General features: G+C 40.1%; 1 protein-coding gene and 1 pseudogene across 2 annotated transcripts in view; both read right to left on the bottom strand.

The window, feature by feature from the left end:
• The window catches only part of Pde4d (phosphodiesterase 4D), a 1,452,168-nt gene that overhangs the window by 746,939 nt on the left and 684,986 nt on the right, over positions 1-20,243 (bottom strand). The gene's annotated exons all lie outside the window — the stretch shown is intronic.
• On the bottom strand, positions 10,035-12,039 carry LOC147000861 (eukaryotic translation initiation factor 4E pseudogene; annotated as a pseudogene).

Raw genomic sequence — 20,243 nt, forward strand, 5'->3', positions numbered from 1 at the left:
CCTACTCCAGCCTCACTGCCCTAGCATTTCCCTATTCTGTGGCATTAAGCCTCCACAGGACCTCTCATTGATGCCAGATAAAACCATCCTCTGCTACATATACAGCTAGAGCCATAGGACCCTCCATGTGTATTCTATGGTTGGTTTAGTCCCTGGGAGATCAGGGCAGTCTGGTTGATATTTGTGTTTTAAAGAGCTTTCCCAACTACCAAAATCGGAAGTTTTGACCTTCATCTTCATGAACACACACACACATACACACACACACACACACACCTACCTGTTATTCTTCCACTCATTCCTGTGACAGTCTCATCCTGGCATTAATGAATCACTCTCTGAAAACTCTGTGTGTGTATGTGTGTGTTGTGTGTGTGTGTGTGTGTTGTGTGTGTGTGTGTGAGTGTGTTGTGTGTGTGTCTGCATGAGTGCTTCTTTATGCCATGTGTGTTATAGTCTCTTCCCTCCACTCATCTGACAGAGGAGAGAAACTTCGTTTGTTCTGCATCCTGTCCCATCATGAGGCCCTAGCGTGCCACTTATTCAGCTCAGAAGGTATCTGTTCAATCAATCATAAATAATTGAGTAGAGCACGTCTGGTGTTAGCTGATCAGGCTTACAAGAGGACACGAAGACACTATCAGGAAAACTATTTAAGCAAAGCTAATACGATCCCAGCAGGGAAAAGATTGGAGGAACTCATTATATTTGTCATGGTCACTGTGGAAGATAGGAACAGTCAGAGGCAGGAGATAAGCATTGCTGGTTGTGCAGCCCTAGCTGGGGAGAACACTACCTGGGGTCTCATACAAAGAATGGGTTTCTTTACCCACCCTGGTTTTCTATCAGTGCACAGTATTCAAGAGATACTCAGAGCAACTGTCTCAGGTAGGAGGTAGTACACTTCGGTCAAGAGAATACATGAACGCTGTAGAATGCAATTATTTCACTTCTCTTGGAAGAGAAGAATGCAAGGCTAAAAGAGGTAACACGGTTTGTCCCAGAGTACAGCACACATTGTCCCTTCATTTATTGGCTCTTGTGCATTTCGAGGATAGAGGCCAGATATTCAAAACACTAACTTCCATAGCTTGCTTTGCAGTTGGGATGGCCTCTCGAGACTGATCTATCCAATGAGTCATAAAGATTGGCTGGACTAGTACACCTCTGCCTGCTTTAGGAAGGTATGGGATGGCGTTTTCTGTCTTTCTCTCTCTTCCATGGGTTGAAAGTCGATATGAAGAACCTAGCTATATGAGCTAGTATAGACACAGGAAGGTAGTCCTAGGACCATACTGAGACATGGCAAGTGGCTGATTCTTTTTGTGATGCCTTTAGTTGTTTAAAAATGTTTGTCAGGTTTTTTTAGTGGCCTAAGACCCTCCTGAACGAAACTGAGATATAAGGGGAAGAAGCAGAGTTGTAATCAATTTTGTATTCCAGAATGCTCAGGGGCAAAGCCTATGTTATTTCATACTCATCCATTTAGTAGTATCCAATGTTTCCTGTGCTCTAGCTATCACTAGGACATAGAGAATGCTGGGTAGAGGGCAGGGAGTCCTGTATACAGAAAAACTATCATCTAGAGAAGAAATGAGTGAGCATGCAATTCCAATTTAAGGAGATTCAGGCTATCAAAGATTGCTCATTAATAGCAGAGAAGCTACTTAGGAACAAGACAGGGAGAGAGGGCTTCCTTGAGGTAGCCTTTCCTTGTAGCAAAGTCATCCATTAAAAATAGTAGCTAAGGAAAAGGAAAGCCTTGGAGGTGAAACATTTCAAGGCATTAGAAGACTGGTGCACATAGAGGAAGACCATGTAGAGAAGATCCATGGAATTCAGCGAGACAACCTCAGCGTATGTATCAGGATATGTATGACGAGAAGGGACTGGGGAGAGGTACAAGAAGCCTTGTAGGGGGGATGAACAAAGCCAGTGAAGAAGAGCCTGCTCCCCCAAGGTAATGTGTTGGGACTGGATCTAGTAACAGGTGCTAGAAAGCTTTTGAGGATTCAAACACATGGGAGCAACAGGTCAGGTCTTCAGAGACTTCAACACATCTGTCTATGGAGCAGACATTAGTGAGGAGAGGAGGATGGAGGAAGGGCTGGACCATATTATGATGAGAAGGCATGGTTAGGCACTGTCTGCAGGATGCTAAGGATGCAGAATCAAATCAGTAGGCATAGAGTCTACAGGAGAAGTGAGGGGATGTCCCTAGTCTCCCAGGCTGCTGGTGACAAGAACACTGGTTCCTGGCGTTCGTGACAATATGAGAGTGCAGCTTAGGGCAGGGAGCCCAGGGACCAGGTAACTGTGATGGAGAATATATAACATGCATAGAAGGAAAGGAAATGACAACTGCTTTGAACGGCACGTGGGAAATTAGGATTCCTTATTTTGAACTCTGATAGTCATCTGTTGTATTAAAAAGAGAATTTTCCCACCCCTTAAATGGAAATCACACCACCACCCCCCCCAGGACTTTTTCAGTACAGCTTCTTTTATATTGCATAAATATATTTGAGCAAAGGGCTAATAATCATGTTATGTCCATTTCAATTTCAAATGGCTATAAAATGATGTGTTTCATTACCTCAGAGTCAGGGCTTGTACACGCACAGAATGCCACCAAATGTCAGTCAACTTATTTTTTTTTCCCTCTTTCAATGTTAAAATGATTCATTTCAGGTCATTTAGAATGTTTTTAGAATGAATATAGAGCATGTTTCATTTCTACCTGTGCTCTGCTGCTAAATAGTTCTTTTAATCTATTTTTTCCCTTTGTGATGAAGGTAGGCAACAGTACAATTGCTTGTTTATATTCATAAATGACCTAATGGCCGTTCCAGCCAAATGTCTAATGAAATGTTAGTTTTCACAAATCAGCTTTTGATGTGCTTCCAAAAGCATCTTTTAAATGATTCCCAGTGTTTCTGTTCAGGTTTTGGTAATTGTATAAAAAAATACGCATTTTTTTTCTTTTACCCCAGGAAACATATGGCGTAAATGCTTTAGGAAGCATGAGTCATGCCTTTGATGAGGCGGCCACTGAAGAATCAGCTCCTACTGTCACAGTAGAAATAGCGTGATAAGTCCCATCGAAGGTCAAAAATCTAATTTTAAGATACGTATTTTAAGAATTGTTATTTTAGTCACCTTGCCATGAATTAGAAATGTGGTCTGTTTATGTCTCAAATTGACATTTTCTAGTGTGTCCTCTTTTCCTTCTTTCTTTCCTTCCTTTTTTTAAGCCAGAGAGATGAAAACCTCATTTTGTCATATTGCAAGTCAAAAATCTCTGAGATTTTGCAGTGCCAGAAAAAAAAAAAATCTCATCTGCCCATTTCCTGCCCCCTTCTCTCCCCTCCCCCAGAAAAATCCTTTCACCTCCCAAACATCATCTAAAAATACTTTTTTCCCCTTTGCTGTTAACTGCTCTCTTGAAACTTGAAGCTGTGTCTGAAGAACTAGGTTGTCAATGTTTCTGATTTCCCATCTCCCTTCTGGTTGTCTTTCTTCCTCTCCCAGGCGAACACCTGAGAGTAATTCTGGATGTGATAGTGTGTAGGTTATCTCTGCTTAAGACTGTTGCTGCATAGACTGTACCATGTAGGAAATAAAATGTGCTCCCTCCAGCCATCTCTTTCTTCCTTTGAAAAATTTGAAAATAAAATGTAGTTGTTGTTAGTTTCTTTCTCTCTCTCTCTCTCTCTCTCTCTCTCTCTCTCTCTCTCTCTCTCTCTCTGTGTGTGTTTGTATTGTACCATGGGCGTGTCTGCTACCTATGAAGACCAGATGAGGGTGCCAGGTTTTCTTCAAGTCTTCATGACACTTAGGACTCTTAATTCCTGAGCCATCTCTCCACCAGCTAGTCATCTCTTCCTCCCTGTCAGCTTACATCCAGTGAACACTGACAATCATAAGTGATTAAATATCTATGCCATACAGGGGGTTTGATTATCACTGAAAGTTTGGGTCATTTGCATACTGTTTGTAATTAGCCCTGGGTCAAGGGGAATTTTACTTGTCTGGATTTCTAGATATAAGGAAATGGGTGAAAAGGTTAATTTTGGACTTCTACCTATTATTTAGCCTTCAGACACACTCTCGGGCAGCTCCTGAATTCTTGGCATTCTTGACTGAGTCAGGAATTTACTTCTATCAACTAACTAGTCATTGCATTTATTGAGCCAATAGGTTGACAATGTCTTCCTTAGCTTTCTTTCAACCTGGCAAAATATCTGAGGGAAAAAAATCTCACAAATGATTTTTAAAGACAACTCTGCTGAGGTTTGTGTTTGTAATTCCCATAAATAAGTTGTTTTCATTTCATCTAATGCTCTTGAGCCAATATCCCATTCTGTAGCTCAGGTTGGCCTTGAATTAACTCACTATGGAGCCTTGGTTGACATTGACTTCATGGTGATGCTCTTGCTTTAGCTTACACAGTGCTGGAATTACAAGCCTGCACCTCCATTCCTTGCCTCATAGTATTAAAAGAGATGCTGATTGAGAATAATATTAGAAATAAGGAACAGGATAAGGACTTTCTAAATTATCCACATTTCCCACCCCAAAATATTGAAGACTAACATGGATGTATTTAATTATAGTCTTTCATGATCTCTATGTGCATATTTGTATATGTGTATGCGTGTATTTTTAAAAACTGATACCACATTGCTTAAACGCTGATCATGAGTTTCTCACTTAGTAATTTATGAATGTAATTTTCCATATTCAAAATATATTTAGAAATGGATCCTTAAATATTTGTGTTATAGAATATGCACTGGTAATTAACCTACACATTATGATCTGGTCTGTTCATACTGGAAATTGATATATTTCTATATAGGACTTCTGCCATATTTTCCTGACTGAACTATGCTTTCTTGTATGGCCAGAATTGTGCTAGGGCCCCAGCATTCTTGCCCACATATGTATACACCCTACATAATTCCCTTCTCTGTTTTTGAGAAACTGGCCTGGAAGCCTAATGATCAGTTCTCCCCGTGAGCGTTTTATAGAATATGGAGGAAGGGAATCAACAATCCTGTATCGGGTGTTTTTGAGTTAATCAAAAGGCTGGTTATCTTGGTTGGGTCTGACTTCAAGAGTAAGTCAATACCAGCTGAGTAACTAGGCCCTTCCTTAAAGGGGCACGTTCTCCTGCTGGCCCTGAAGTAGCCCATGGGTATTCTGAGAGGAGGTATAAGAGGGCAGGGACAGCAGACAGCAGCAGGAGCAGAAACAGCCCCAGATCGACCTTCAGCAAGGAAGCGGAAACCAGTCCTATAATTCCAGGAACTGACTGCTGCCTATGGCGTGGAGGAGCCTGGGAGAAATCTCAATCAGAAGTCATGTGAATGAATAGAATGAGCACCTGCTTGCAGCCTCTGAGGCTCCGAGGAGGTGGCCAGGTCATCTGAGCTGGACTCCCATGTCAGAGAAACTAAGGTACCGAGTGATGCTTGAAGCCCCCTGGCTACACTCATTTGTTACTCAGCCATATGAAAACCTGGGCCACTTCTGCTCTCCCTTCCTGCAGCAGCTTCTCCTCAGCCTGCAGGTCTGAGCCATGAAGTCCTGTCCCCAGGGCTTCTCCCATTTAAGGTACCTGCTTCTTTTTTATTTTCTACACCAAGAGCAACCCCAGGACAATAGTAGTGGCTTTTTTCCCCCTTTCATGTTTGCATAGTTGACAATGGTGAATATCCAGGCCCAGATAGGCGAGGATATGTTTGTTCAATGGCTAAAATACATGGGGGAATCTGAAGAAAGGCAACTGGCAAGAATTGTAACAGAGTCGCCAACACAGGATGTGGTTTGAACAATACACCCAGTGAATGTCTCATAACGTATAATGTTTAATGTATTATCTAAAACTGGTCACACATCAAAGTGACACAGAAATCCTATTGAAGCAAGATTCACTGAATAATTCATGAGTGCGTTAGCTGTGTGGATTCGGAACCTGCACGCATATACAATTTGTTACACAACCTTGTCAGTTTTTATGTGAATACGGGAGTGAAGGAAACTGCACATTTATGGTAATTGTCAGTTATTGATCACCTTGGAAGGAAACAGAGTTCTTCCCAGGGTTTCGATGCCTGGTTAGCGCCCACAATCCTGAAAGTGGTGATGGTCAGGGTTGTTGCGTGACTCATAGACAGCAGGAGGTGAGCATGCTACTACATGCTAATGACATCTTGAGCATGCTACTACATGCTAATGACATCTAGCCAAATCCTCTCTTTGATTAGAAATGGGGTGAGTAGATGGGTAATATTTTAATTCCACACTTAAAACATTAAAACAGAAAAAAAAATAAACACAGAGGCCCAGTGACTCTCCAACTCTGTATGATGACTAGGAAAAAATAATGGCAAAGCTGGATCTTTCTTTGAGGATGCTAATATATGCTTAAATTACCTTCCTAACCCATTACACCTGATTTACCACTGGATATACTGAAAACAGCCAGTGTCGGTGAGATTTATATAAAGCAAAATATTGCATCTTCTCCATTGTTGGACATGGACAGGGGCTTGGAATTATTGTCTAAATCTAACCAGTTTCTTCTAGGAACTCATAGCAGAAGAGCAGAAAGAATTCAAGGGTAGTTGTGGTTCATAAGAGTCACCTGAAATGCTTGTTTTGATATTTAGCTGTCCCAGACCACCCCAGTAAAAATTCTGTGTGTGTGTGTTGGGAGTAACAGACTTTCATGCTTTTTCATGCAGTTTTCATTCCCCTTTTCCCCCCTCTTCATACTGGGGAATGAACTTACAGCTATCTATGCACTATAAACCGCGAGTCACTGAGCAATACACCTGCATGTCTTAGCTTTTATTTTGAAACAAGGTCTCACTAAGTTGCTCAGATTAGCTTCAAATGTATTATCCTCCTGCCTTTTGAACAGGTACTGGAACTACAGGTAGGGACCTCTAGAAATTGTTAACCTGTGCTTTAAAAAGGAAAGAACCCAGATGCCCCTCAACAGAGGAATGGATACAGAAAATGTGGTACATTTACACAATGGAGTACTACTCAGCTATTAAAAAGAATGAATTTATGAAATTCCTAGGCAAATGGATGGACATGGAGGGCATCATCCTCAGTGAGGTAACCCAATCACAAAAGAACTCACACAATATGTACTCACTGATAAGTGGATATTAGCCCAGGAACTTAGAATACCCAAGATATAAGATACAATTTGCTAAAAGCATTAAACTCAAGAAGAACGAAGACCAAAGTGTGGACACTTTGCCCCTTCTTAGAAATGGGAACAAAACACCCATGGAAGGAGTTACAGAGACACAGTTTGGAGCTGAGATGAAAGGATGGACCATCTAGAGACTGCCATATCCAGGGATCCATCCCATAATCAGCCTCCAAATGCTGACATCATTGCATACACTAGCAAGATTTTGCTGAAAGGACCCAGATATAACTGTCTCTTGTGAGACTATGCTGGGGCCAAGCAAACACAGAAGTGGATGCTCACAGTCAGGTATTGGATGGATCACAGGGCCCCCAATGGAGGAGCTAGAGAAAGTAACCAAGGAGCTAAAGGGATCTGCAACCCTTTATTGTTGTGGAACAACAATATGAATTGCCCAGTACCCCACAGAGCTCGTGTCTCTAGCTGCATAAGTAGCAGAAGATGGCCTAGTCGGCCATCACTGGAAAGAGAGGCCCATTGGTCATGCAAACTTTATCTGCCTCAGTATAGGGTAACGCCAGGGCCAAGAAGTGGGAGTGAGTGGGTGGGGAGCCGGTGGGGGACTTTTGGGATAGCATTGGAAATGTAAATGAAATAAATACCTAATTAAAAAAAAACAAACAATAAAAGGGGGTAATAATCAATAGAGGAGATATAGCTCACCTAACTCTCTTACAGAATGATTAAGCAGAGGACTAGAGCATTGGTTATCACTGTTCCGCCTGGGACCGGAGGTGCTTTTCTGATGTGCTGTACTCTGTCTGACTCTTGGTGGATACAAAGTTCCCTTGTCAGGAACATCTTATAATGCAAATGAGATGGGAAAGCCATGATGCCCATTGTGAGTCAGGAGGGATGTAATCCCTCAGCCTCACCTCAGAAGAGATTGCCAGCCAGGGGACTAGCTACTAGTTCAAACTGCAGATGCAGCATGCTCTGCAGGGAAGCATGTGAACCAAGGGTGTCTCAGGAGAAACAGCAGATCTGGATTTGCATATAAAATCATGTGATTTTAATATTAGGCTTTGACAGTGTAATTTGGAATTTACCTATGAGATGCCAGTTTTCAAGTTATGCCTGAGCACTTCGGGTTGATTTCTCATAGAATTTGAGAAGCAAGAGAACCTATCTCATGGACAGTAATGGCGGCATGAGACATGTCTGTGTATTTAGGAGGTGAGAGATGGGAATGAAGATCTATCCAAATGGGATAGTGCTTATAGATAGGCACTTGTAAAAGGCAGGGGCCGGCTGCCTTTGTAAGACAAGCTTTGAGAGGGGAAAGTGCTTCCCAGTATTTACAACACTAAAACAGAAAATTAGATTATTCCCCTATCTAAATATGTTATCTAAAATATGTTTTCATGTCTTTGTACCTTTGTGTATGTATGTAATTATAATATAATTAAAACATGTCTCCCTAAGCCTTCTCATATATCCCTCTCTGCTGTCCTTCAACTCCTTGGCCTCCTTAGTTTCACTTATTTTCATTTCACAAATATATGTATATGTATGTGTATGTGTATGCGTATGTGTGAGTGTATGTGTATGTGTGAGTGTGTGTGTGTGTCTGTGTGTGTGTGTATGTGTATGTGTATGTGTATATGTATATGTATATCCACATAGGAATATACTAACCTCCTCAATAATGGGGAGGACTTGAGCTCTGGGGCACTCTCTGGGTGAAGTGATGGAGAAGCAAGATGGAGATCAGTGCAAGACAACTCTTGGGACTGCTGGTATCATTTAAAACCCTCAAATATCAAGCCACTTCCCTTTCTCCAGGTGTCAGGTTTTGTTGATCGAGTTCCCCTTGTCAGGCAAAAGTCCTGGAGAGCACCTGTAATGCCTAAACCACCAGAAAAACCTCCATAATCCGAGCTCAGTATCTCCATATGGCAAATTTGACAGAAGTCTACTCTGAAAGTCTTTCCTGAAGCTATTGACTCATGCCAAGTTGCTAAAAAAAAACCATGGTAGTGCCAGTCCCTCTGCCCAAATTACTGTGATCAAATAATAGGTTGAGGTTTCCAACCTAGCTCCTTAGCAATAACATCATAAACACAAAACTGTAACTTATGTACAATGACTAGAAACTTCCACAAGCCTTTTGTTTTATAATAGGTCACTGGAATGTTGACGATAAATAACCACAGCAGTTTTAAGATCCACTGATGAGTGTCATAAAGACCAATTCTTCTGACCTGACAAGATGCCTCATTGGGTAGAGGCACTTGTGCTCAGGTCTGAGGGTTTGAACTTGATCTCAGTATCCCAAACAATAGCAAGAAAGAGAAAACCAAGTCCCAAGAATTCTTCTCTGACCTCTATACTGTGAGCTAGGCCATGAATAACATATACATGGACTGGCATACCTGCACATGCGTGTCCATATACACACAGAGAGAGACAGACACAGAGAGACAGAAAGAGACTGAATTTAAAAAACTGTAAAAGAGCAGTGGGGTTGGAAAGATGGCTCAGTGCTCTTGCAAAAGACCTGAGCTTGGTTCCTAGCATTCACTTGGTAGCTTACAACCTCTCTCAGGTACCTGCAGTTCTAGGGGATTCCCATGCTCTCTGCTGGTCCCCGCAGGCTTCTGCATGCACATGCTATACAAAAACTCAAAAAACTCACACAGGTAAACAATATATATATATATATATATATATATATATATATATATATATATATATATATAACAAATTAATCTTTAAAAACAAAGAATACTTGTTCCAGTGAAAGCAAATCTTAACCACAAATATGATTTCAGTAACAAAGCTGGTTGATTTTTATCCCAAAGCTATTTCCTATTCTGGAAAGCACGATGTGAAAAATATTCACTGGTGGTCACCTCACCCAATAAAGAAAAGGCCCTAGTGAGAGAGCATTGCTTTACCGCAGCTAACGGGAGCTGACTTCTCCTTCTCATTAGGTTCATTGTATTTCGAAATGAATTTGGTGTTTAAAATTTTAATGTCATGATAGGGTTATTATGAAAACTCACCCATGTCATTGTCTGGAAGCACTCCTGGTGGTACAGGTTAGACTCTCCATATTATGGTTGTGATTTACTTCAGTTACGCTGTTATTTAGTTAACATGGACATACAATGTGTATACTGTAGTAGGATCTATTTTTCTTTCCTTTTTTAAAAGACAATTCACTGTACACATTTTATTTACAGTTTTCTACACTGTCTTAATATGGATGGGACCGCTTTTCTACTTGAGCCATTGTAACCAAAGTTAAATAACCTAAGTAATACAAAGCATTAAAAGATGGCATAAAGATACAAACGCAGGCATACTAATTCTAGTTAGGAATGTAATTTTGGTGTTACATTTTTATAGTCCACAATTATGTTTAGGAATCACACAGACATAGATCACTGATTTGAATGAAATGCATAAATTTGTAGCAAAGCTTTGTAGTTACAAAAAAAAAGATTACCAAAGAATGCACAAATTTAATGTTTATTCCACCTTTCTGTCATATTCCTGGATCCTTCACTAATGTTACATGAGGAAAAAACAAAAGCAAAACAAATGAAAAACTGAAATCAGAATCACTAATGTTATCAAGGAGGGAAGCAAATAAATTAAGTCTAGCAGCCATCAGCAAGAGGACAGAGAGAACAATGCTGTGAAGGGAGTCAGGAGGTTGCTGGAAAGCTGTACTTAAGACTCTCACACCAGCAATGTCCTGTGCCACTCCTGTGGAGTGGAGAAAAACCAGTTCTTGCTAAAGTAATAGAAATGCAGGTTCTTTTTCGAACACTATAGAAAGGCAAATGTGTGTGCATGGTAATTCTAATCGGCTGTTATGGAGCAGGCCAGGAACACATCTGTGGGTTCTGGGGTGATGTCTACTGTAATTCTTTGATTGGGATAGTGGACATACTAGCAAAAATTGGGGATAGGGAGATGAGAATGAGCACAGAAGTACAAGACAAAGGCAAATGAGACTTCTCTTACATCTTAGCAACACTTGGATGGAATCAACTCCAGTGCAGTCCACTCTGCTTTGATGAGGCTTTGGTTTAGCTCCCAATCTCGATTGCGTGACGCAGTCTCCTGTGAGAATACTCAGAAGGTGTCTTCTTAAACAACAAACCTATTTTTAGTGGTGGAGCCGCTCTTTGTAGCCGTGTCTGTGTGGGACTGATAACCAATCACTGTCTTCAGAGAAAGTCCTAACCTTTCCTTGTGTACCTTCCCCCTGTGTGTGTGACTGCATCTGTTTTCACACTCAGTAGTCCACATTGCTATCTTACCATCTTTAGCTCTAACACTAACAACAGCTCCACACACATCATCACTCTAGCCATCAAAATATTCTTCAATAATTCACAGCAGTGTCTCTAGCCAAAAGCGACCAAGGTCACTTCGTCTCTGCTGCTTGTTCAGTGTAATTAGCCATCTTCCTCCTCGTTTGTTCTCATCTTCCCACATAGGCTCAATGCCATCCTTAAAAAGTGAGTAGTCACAGCCAGGCATTAAATTACTAGACAACTGGATATGGTTGTATAGAGCCCAAAAGTCTTCAACAGTATCAAACTAAGAGATCAATCAAAGGTTTGCTTGCCAAGTTTTGCTTTTATCATTTTTAAAAAACCAGAGTGCCCACCTGTTCTGTAGAGGGTGTTTAATACAGTGCTCTGGGTTAGCAACCTCCTGAGTAGACTCTAGTTTTTCCTTTTCCACAGGTCGGGGATTAGTGGTAGGGGTGGTTTCTGGTTCCACAGTCGCCATCTTAGATCGATCCTATTTTTCTTTTTGTTATGTTTTTATAGCCACTGAATGTGATGTTCCCAAATTATTTCTAATGACATAGCAGAGTCCTGTTAAAAGCAGTTACCAAACTGCTTATATACTGGGGTCCCATTTTCAAAGAAAAAGATGGGAAACATATCAAGTGTTAACAATAAATAACCCTTAATGACAGGATTAAGACTGAATAAAGGGAAACAAAACCACAATATGGTGCCACTTCATGCCCCATTAGGGTGGCTATTAACAAAAGCATTTTTGAGGGAAGATAATGGATGAATAGAAATATCTCTATAGCAGAAGTCACTTCCAGGTTTAGTTATAAAACATGGGCAGAGGAAGGTAGCTTGCTTGGTAATATGATTGCCGTAGAAGCTGAAGACCAGAGATTCATTTCTAGCACCCACATATAAAATGCCAGGTAGAGGTTAGAGCTGTAATTCAGTGCTTGAGAGACTGGACAGAAGAATATCTGGAGCTCTTTGGAGCCAGCCACCTCAGCTGAATTGGTGAGCTCTGGGTTCGGTAAGCTACAATGGCTCAAAAGCTACGATGAAAGATTGAGGAAGACGATGCAAATCAAGCTTTCTCACCCATGTGAATGCACACATGTATGAAAGGGCACTTAACACACAAGCACACACACATGCGCGCACCCACACACACACACACACACACACACACACAATCAATTTAAAATGCACTACATTTCTTTGATCAGTAAGCAGATGGAAAAACTACATTAAGGCAAAATTCATCACTTATTCAATTAAACTACTATTGTTTTCATCTGGGAACCTGAATTTTAAAGCAGAGAATGCTTTTTTTTTTTTTTTTTTCAAGAAACAATCTTTAAGAGTTATAAGAGATTATTCCAGAAATGTGGAGGAGCAATACAAAGGAAGAAAAATATCAGATTACAAGTCATCTGAAAGGGGAAATGGAAACAGAGGGGCTCTAATTAAGGAGGGAAAGATAAGAAGGGTAGAATAGCAGTAAGAATGTCTGAGTCGCTGGTCAGGGTTGTTCATGTTGCAGAGCATCATGGGTTACCACTATTGCCCGCGCTGCCCCCCAAAAGATGGAAGTTTAGTCCCTATTGACGAAGACGCCATTTACTTTGGGTACAGGGAAAAGACGGTGGAGCTGGAGCTGAGCTGAAAGCCTCTTCCCTGAGATCTTGCTTTCTTGGTACCAGAATGTTCCATACAGGCTTCCAAAGGTGAGAAGCAACCTACAGCCCTACCCAGCTGATGCCTATCCACCACAACAATGACCAGCATGGCACAATGACTCTAGTCCCGCACCAGCTTTAGCAGTAACCACCAGTTCTTTAACTGGACTTATGAACCACTGAACAAGAGGGAAATCATGCCTGCTACTAGAAACCTAACCAACCACTCAGGCATGATGAAGTCAAGGATGTCAGAGAAAACCTTACAACTACCACTTTGTTGAACCAGTGCAGTCTTTATATTCTAAACAGTTGCCCTTATACACGCAGACAGGTCACTCTCATCTTTTATCAAAGATACGTCTCCTTGCAAGAGATTGGTACCATTAAGAAAAACCACATCCAATTCAAATGCAGAGCTGTGGAGCCTCGTTCCAGTGCATCCATCTAGAAAACAACCTCTGCCACTGTGGCTGAAGTCGGGATCATTACTGAAGATGGAGCAGGAGGATTGTAAGAACTAGAGGAGCATAGGATGTCTCCTCACCATGTCTCCTAGAAATGTCAGAAGCTATGTCCACAAAGTCTCACCAACATGTCTCCCTAAACATAACCTGACCAAGAGCCCAACAACGGACATGCTAACTCGGATGGTAGGAAGCTCTCGAGGCCTCAGCTCTATACAAAGAACATCAGGCAAGTAAGGGATGCTGAGAGTGGGAGACATAGTCTCCCCCAGAGATGAGCACACCCGTTGGTTATCCAATACCAAATGGTCAGCTCTGAAAACGTATGTGCACAAGGAATGTTATACACACTGTGCAGGTTGTATTGATTGTGTTCAGGAAAAATACACATAGAGACACATAGACACAGACACGTATACATACTGTATGTAACAAAGGAAAGAGGAGGCTCCGGCATTGAATGAAAGCAAGCAAGAGGGTACATGGGAAGGTTTGGAGGAAAGAAATGGAAGTATAAAGTGGTATAATTATAATTTCAAAAAACAATAAAATAAAGACAACAAAGAAAGTCTTTATCAAATACAGGCTAGTTCCAGACCATTGCATGGTATGGAGTGGGGTCCTAATTATTTTATTTATATAATTTTAAACTAATGTGGTGTGACTTTAAAGGAAGAATGAAAAACTTAAACACTATTTGGACAGCAAGGAAAACAAAACAAAATGAATACAGACAACAAGATACCACAGAGGACTAGGAATCTGCTAGGCTCTGTGCTTATTAAATTGATTGTTTATGTACACAGGATGTAGCATCCATAAATCCTCATCTACCTTATTTGTATTTTAAATTCACTTGTTTTAGAAAGTATGAAGAAGCTTTGCAGCCTAATTTTTACGAATGTCAAACTCCCAATTGGCGAGCTTTTTCAAAAGGATGCTATAGGTAATAGATACAAATATATATTTCAATTTTCTACACTATATACAGAGAAATATTTCACATTGCGATGTTTGAAGTATCAAGGAGGGCTTTTTTTTTTCAGTTGTTGTTAGTTATTTATTTTGTCTTGGTTTTAGATGAGTATTTCAGAGATATCCAAGCATAAAGATAGCTTAAGAACTCTTTCATAAATCTAAATCTCGAGTTTTGTTGTGAGGGTATATTGCATTGTCGAATTCTTTACATTTAGCTAGGTGTTATGATACAGCACTAGTATTGAAAATCCAATATTCCTGTTTTGTGTTTGACAGGGGCGCTTGATACATTTTCTACATTTACTTGGCAATAGGAAACTCATAAGTGTGCCTCAAAGGTAACAGTAGATGTGGATGTAGCAGGAGTAATACGAGATGCTAGGATGTATCATGTGTCACAATGCCTGGTTAAAGGCTTTACCTAATGGGTTATAAAATAGCAGGTGGTGTGGCTTTTATCTAGACCATTTAAAGTGCTTTAAATTTTTTAACAATGGAAATAAGTATAATGATTGTGATGCTGCACGTGAACTGAACAGAGAAGATAGCCCGTAGAGACTGTTGCGGTGGGCCTGAGAGAAAACACCAATTTCAGACACTCTTCCCTTTACTTTAAAGGAATCAGCTAACCTAGTCCCCATAGGGACTGAACCAGCCAGGGAGTTTCCATGGGACTTACCTAGGCCCTATGCACTTATGTAATAGTTGTGCAGCTGGGTCTTCATGCTGGACTCCTAACAGTGAAAGCCAGGGCTATCTCTGACTCTGTTGTCTGCCTTTGGGACCCTTTTCTCCTACTGGGTTGCCTTGTCTAACATGATTGGAGAGGAGGTGCCTAATCCTATTGCAACTTGACAGGCCATGGCTGGTTGCTATCCATGGGGCGGTCTGGGGGGAGTAGACCGAGGGGAAACTATGGTCTGCATGTAAAAAGAAATTTTAAAAGTTTAATTTATTTTGTTGTTAATTGTGGTTACGAAGGCCAGTCTACAAGATAACCTGGAAGATGGTACATAAGTCTCCAGTGTTCACAGCCCTTTAATATATCGGGATTGACTTGTGAAACTAGTCATTGTCCTAAAAGTGATGGTAGTGTTGAAGTTGGGGCCTATAAGGAAGTGTGTTTCTCTTGCTACCTTCGCTGGTTCAGTCAGGTGAGCGTTTCAAATCATGGAGACACTCATGCTTCCTGTAGATGGACACATTTACAGAACCTGTACGGTCTTTTATAACAGCTAATATTTAGTAGAAGTCAGACGAGTGAATATCGCTAGAAATACATATTGTCCCAATTTCTGGCAACCCTGAATGATTCTTGACGTCCAGCTCAGGAGATTATAGAACTGTGAGATGTCTGTGAGGATTGTTGGTTCAGGCACTAGTTTCAGGAAATCTTGTTGCATAGCAATAGTGAACTAATACAGACTTCACGCATCCGCACCAGGATGACCCTAAGGTTATAGCTCCTTGTGTGGAGAGCTTACCTAATTCCCACTTCTTGCATGCTAACCCTCAATTCTGTTAGTGTACACTTCAAAAAGAACTATGCATATACAATGTAACATAATGAGCAGATTGATTTAATTCAAAGGGATATCCTGCTGGTAGACTAGATCAAACCACATTACCTCTGGTAGTAGAGATAAAAGCCAAATTATAAATGTAAAGCAATAAGGAGATTTGTCTGCTAACCTTGAAAGAGCAAACTACCACATTGTGACAAAGGCTATATACAGTATAGCGTCGAGGATTGTGGTTTCAACCTGTGGGTCGTGACCCGGTAGGGGGGTTTAACAGTCCTTTCATAGGGGTCACATATGAGCTATCCTGCATATCAGATGTTATTACTATTCATAACAATAGCAAAATTACTGTTATGAAGTAGCAATGAAAATAATTTTATAGTTGAGGGTCACCATATCATGAGGAACTGTGTTAAAGGGTCACAACATTAGGAAAGTTGAGAACCACTGGCCTTGGTAGTCTCTAAATACTTTATTATGTCTACCACAAGTTACCTAACTCTTCCCCAATAAACTGAATAATTTAGAAAGCATCTCTAAACTCCATCCAAGAATGGCAACCAGGACTAAACTGGATCTGAGCTTTCTTAGTTCATGAGCTAAGAATCTTATCCCCAGACTTCTTACTGCTGGATCTGCAAGATAATAAATGGTTGTTATTTCTAGATGTTAGATTTGTGAGCCAGCAGTAGAAAACCAATACTTTCGGCTTAGATGATGAGATCATGTAGTAAGCTAATACCATAATAGGAGACTGGAGATCATGACAAAGATGTGAGCATGTCTTACATGAGAGGAAGTGATTCATTTGGGGGTCACGTAACAGATTTCCTTGGTAGCCAGCCCACAAGATGGCACCCAGTGATCCTTGTTGCCTTCTGCAAGTTCTGTCTTATGTAGTTCCTTTTCTTTTTCTTTTTTCTTTCTCACACTGAGAACACTTGGTCTGAGTGAACAAAGGAAGTGACACTTTGTGACTGCTGAGTCTCTGTAATAAAAAATAAATAAGACCCTGCAGCTTCCACGTTAATCTTTTAATGGAGCAATCTCCGCTGTGAAATGGTTCTTGTGCCACAAATGTGTTTTAAACTGTCCTCTAGACTTAGTCCACCTGGAAAAGGACCAAACCTTTAGCCAACCACAAGCACTGCTGTGCCAGGCAAGTAGGAAAAACAACTTGTAGGACAATCGTTCAGCCCCATCTAAATCTAGAGAGATATTTTACCTGTGATATCATGAGAGATTCAGTTAAAACCACACAGAGAGATGTCTGTCAAATGAGAGACTCAAAGAAATCATATATATATCATATATATGTATATATATATATATGTATATATATATACACACACAAACACACACACACACATATATATATATATATATATATGCATATATATATGTATATATATGAATGCTGTCATGTAGTATTCATATAAATGCTGTCATTGTTTCATGCTGGTAATTTTGGGGTACTCATACTGGATTACAGGCTAGTATTTAAGACAGAGCCCTTTACTAAGGCTACAATAGACAATCAGTTGGCAGTAGAAAAGACACACACACATACTCACACATGCACACACATAGGGGAGACAGAGAGAGAGAGAGAGAGAGAGTTAGTTTTCAGTGCTAAGGGTATGTTTCCAGACAAGCATGGACTACACCTTTGTTCCCATGGTTAACGAATTATCTGTCACTGATTTAAAAATTGATAAAGACAGAAGACCTGGATGACTGGATGAGATGGAAAGATTGAGCGCTCTCTCCTCTGGGAGTTGAGAATTCTGCTTAACACCCTGGTATCATTAACATTCTGTTAGTACCTTCCTATGTCCTGAACAAAAGAAAAACAGAACAAAAGGGAAATCCTGTAGGACCAGCTCATGACAAAGCCCAGACATAGCTTCCTCAGACAGTGGGAGCCATGGCAGGAAGTGCCCTTTGGTGTTTCAGAACCATGACTATGTGCAGAGGCGTGGAATATACATGCCACATGCATATCCCATTGGTTACATTGATAATGTTTCATCATATCTCAGGAGACACTTAATGGTTATAAAAACAGATTAGAAATACAGAGCCCATATCAACATACATCTTGGGAATGATCAATGAATAAGATTAGAGGAGAATTTTAGAAATAATTTGTTTCTGATTTTAAATATCATATATGTCCCTTATAAAAATTTAAAATGAAAGAAACATAAAATTTATCAAGAAACTTTACATTTGCAACCCTTAAAGGTTTTTATGGCTGCCCTATAAAATTAAAACATTCTTGCTGTGGAATTGTCACATATTTCACATAAACTCATGTTCATAATTTGCTCGTGCTACTAAAATTATTTTCAGCTGATGAAACTGCTTCTTAAAGTATATTTAAAACTATAAAGGTATGCTCAATAAGAAAATCCAGGAGGCAAAACCAATAGGCATTACCTCTGAAAATATAACATTTAGGGTCACCACTTACTTGTAGAGTTCTCTCTTCTGAGCTTAAAAAAAAGGTCTTTATATACATACATAAGTGTTCACCAAAATGATGCACAAGGCATCCTTATGTTTATCTCTGATATTCCTTAGCAATATAGTGAAGATGAGGTTCTACTGATGCTGTGCACAGTGTGGTTTAGTGGGTTCTAGGTCTTCTAGCCTGTGGATACAATTACACATTGATGACTACTTCTTGTTGTGGTAGAGTTTGCTTGCTGTATTTAGTAAAAATGGTGAATACCCATCATTCGAATTTAGTTGACTTCCATGGGATAAAGTTTCAAGGTACACTTATTAACCTAATAGTGCATAAATAAAGTTTAAGTAACATATTTACGTCTTTCGAGAAACCTTGCAGCAATCTGTAGGTTGACCAACGGTAAAACAGGGATTTTTTTTTTTTTACTCCCATTTTGACAGCAATTCCCCAAATAGCATCCTGGTTGTTTGCCTTGCATGTCTTTTGAGTAGTGAGCTAAATATGTTCATGCTTAACCTGTTTTAGGCTCTAGACACTTACTTGTCAATGCCTTGCAACTGTTTAAATTTTAAAAATATTTATATTATTATTGCTTCTTACAAGACAACCGATACTGTGTCCCTTCAACTGTCTCTCCATTCCTGTCAGTAATGCCATTCTTGTCTGTACTCCTTTCAAGCACATAATACAGTTGAACATTATTAAATATCAGTCTTCCGGCTATGACTTCTTCCTTTGAAGTAGCATCTGGAAAGACTCACCCTTCAACATCCCACATCTTTTAAGCACTTAGAATATTTATGTATGGATTTTTCTGGATCCTGTCTTTATAGTTCTTTAAAAACACTGCATTTGAACCCTGTGCAATGTATGAGATTAGAGCTAGACTTTTTGTCCTAGCAACATTTTTTAAACAAAATTGCTATAAGCTCTATATACTGTCATCACTAGTAAAAGAGGAAAGGAAAAAATAAGTACCAACCACAATTGAAATCTTAAAATTTTGTTCACCATGTCTACCAACACTTATGTACCATATGGCCTTGGCATTTCCAATTCTTTTCCACTTCACCCATGTTTGGCTGAATGACTTGCTATAATGTTTACCAAGGACCAAATACTATGCCTTTGCCTATTCGTGAGTTTATTTTCTCAAACTAGAAGATTATTCTATGCCAAAGACAGGAAGGAAGAGATGCAGAGAGATGAGATGTTATAGATGATAGAGCTCAGTTCCTGATGTATATGGGTAAATGAGTTCCCACGACACAGATGCAGAGATGCTCTTTCACTCTGTGTGTACATGCATGCCCCCCTCTGTGTGTGTGTGTGTGTGTGTGTGTAGGTCTTTAGCCTTCTGTTTCTTTCTGCATGGTCCTTCTTCCTGCTGTTGTCAATGTATTTATCCCTCTGATTTGTTTGATTCTAAGACAATCAAACTTCTTAAATCCTGCCTGTGCTTGTGAAGGCAAACACAGAAACAAAACGCACACTTTAAAATCTGAAATGCAAAAGGACAAAATGTGAAGAAATAGAGAAGAAAGAAAACCCAGGCACGTGGACTCTATGAAGTTTCAAAAGCAACTTTCCAAGGGACCTTGTGAAAGCCCACAAC

Source organism: Mus caroli, unplaced genomic scaffold, assembly GCF_978045245.1.
Source record: "Mus caroli unplaced genomic scaffold, Mus_caroli_1 scaffold_15, whole genome shotgun sequence".
NCBI lineage: Eukaryota > Metazoa > Chordata > Mammalia > Rodentia > Muridae > Mus > Mus caroli.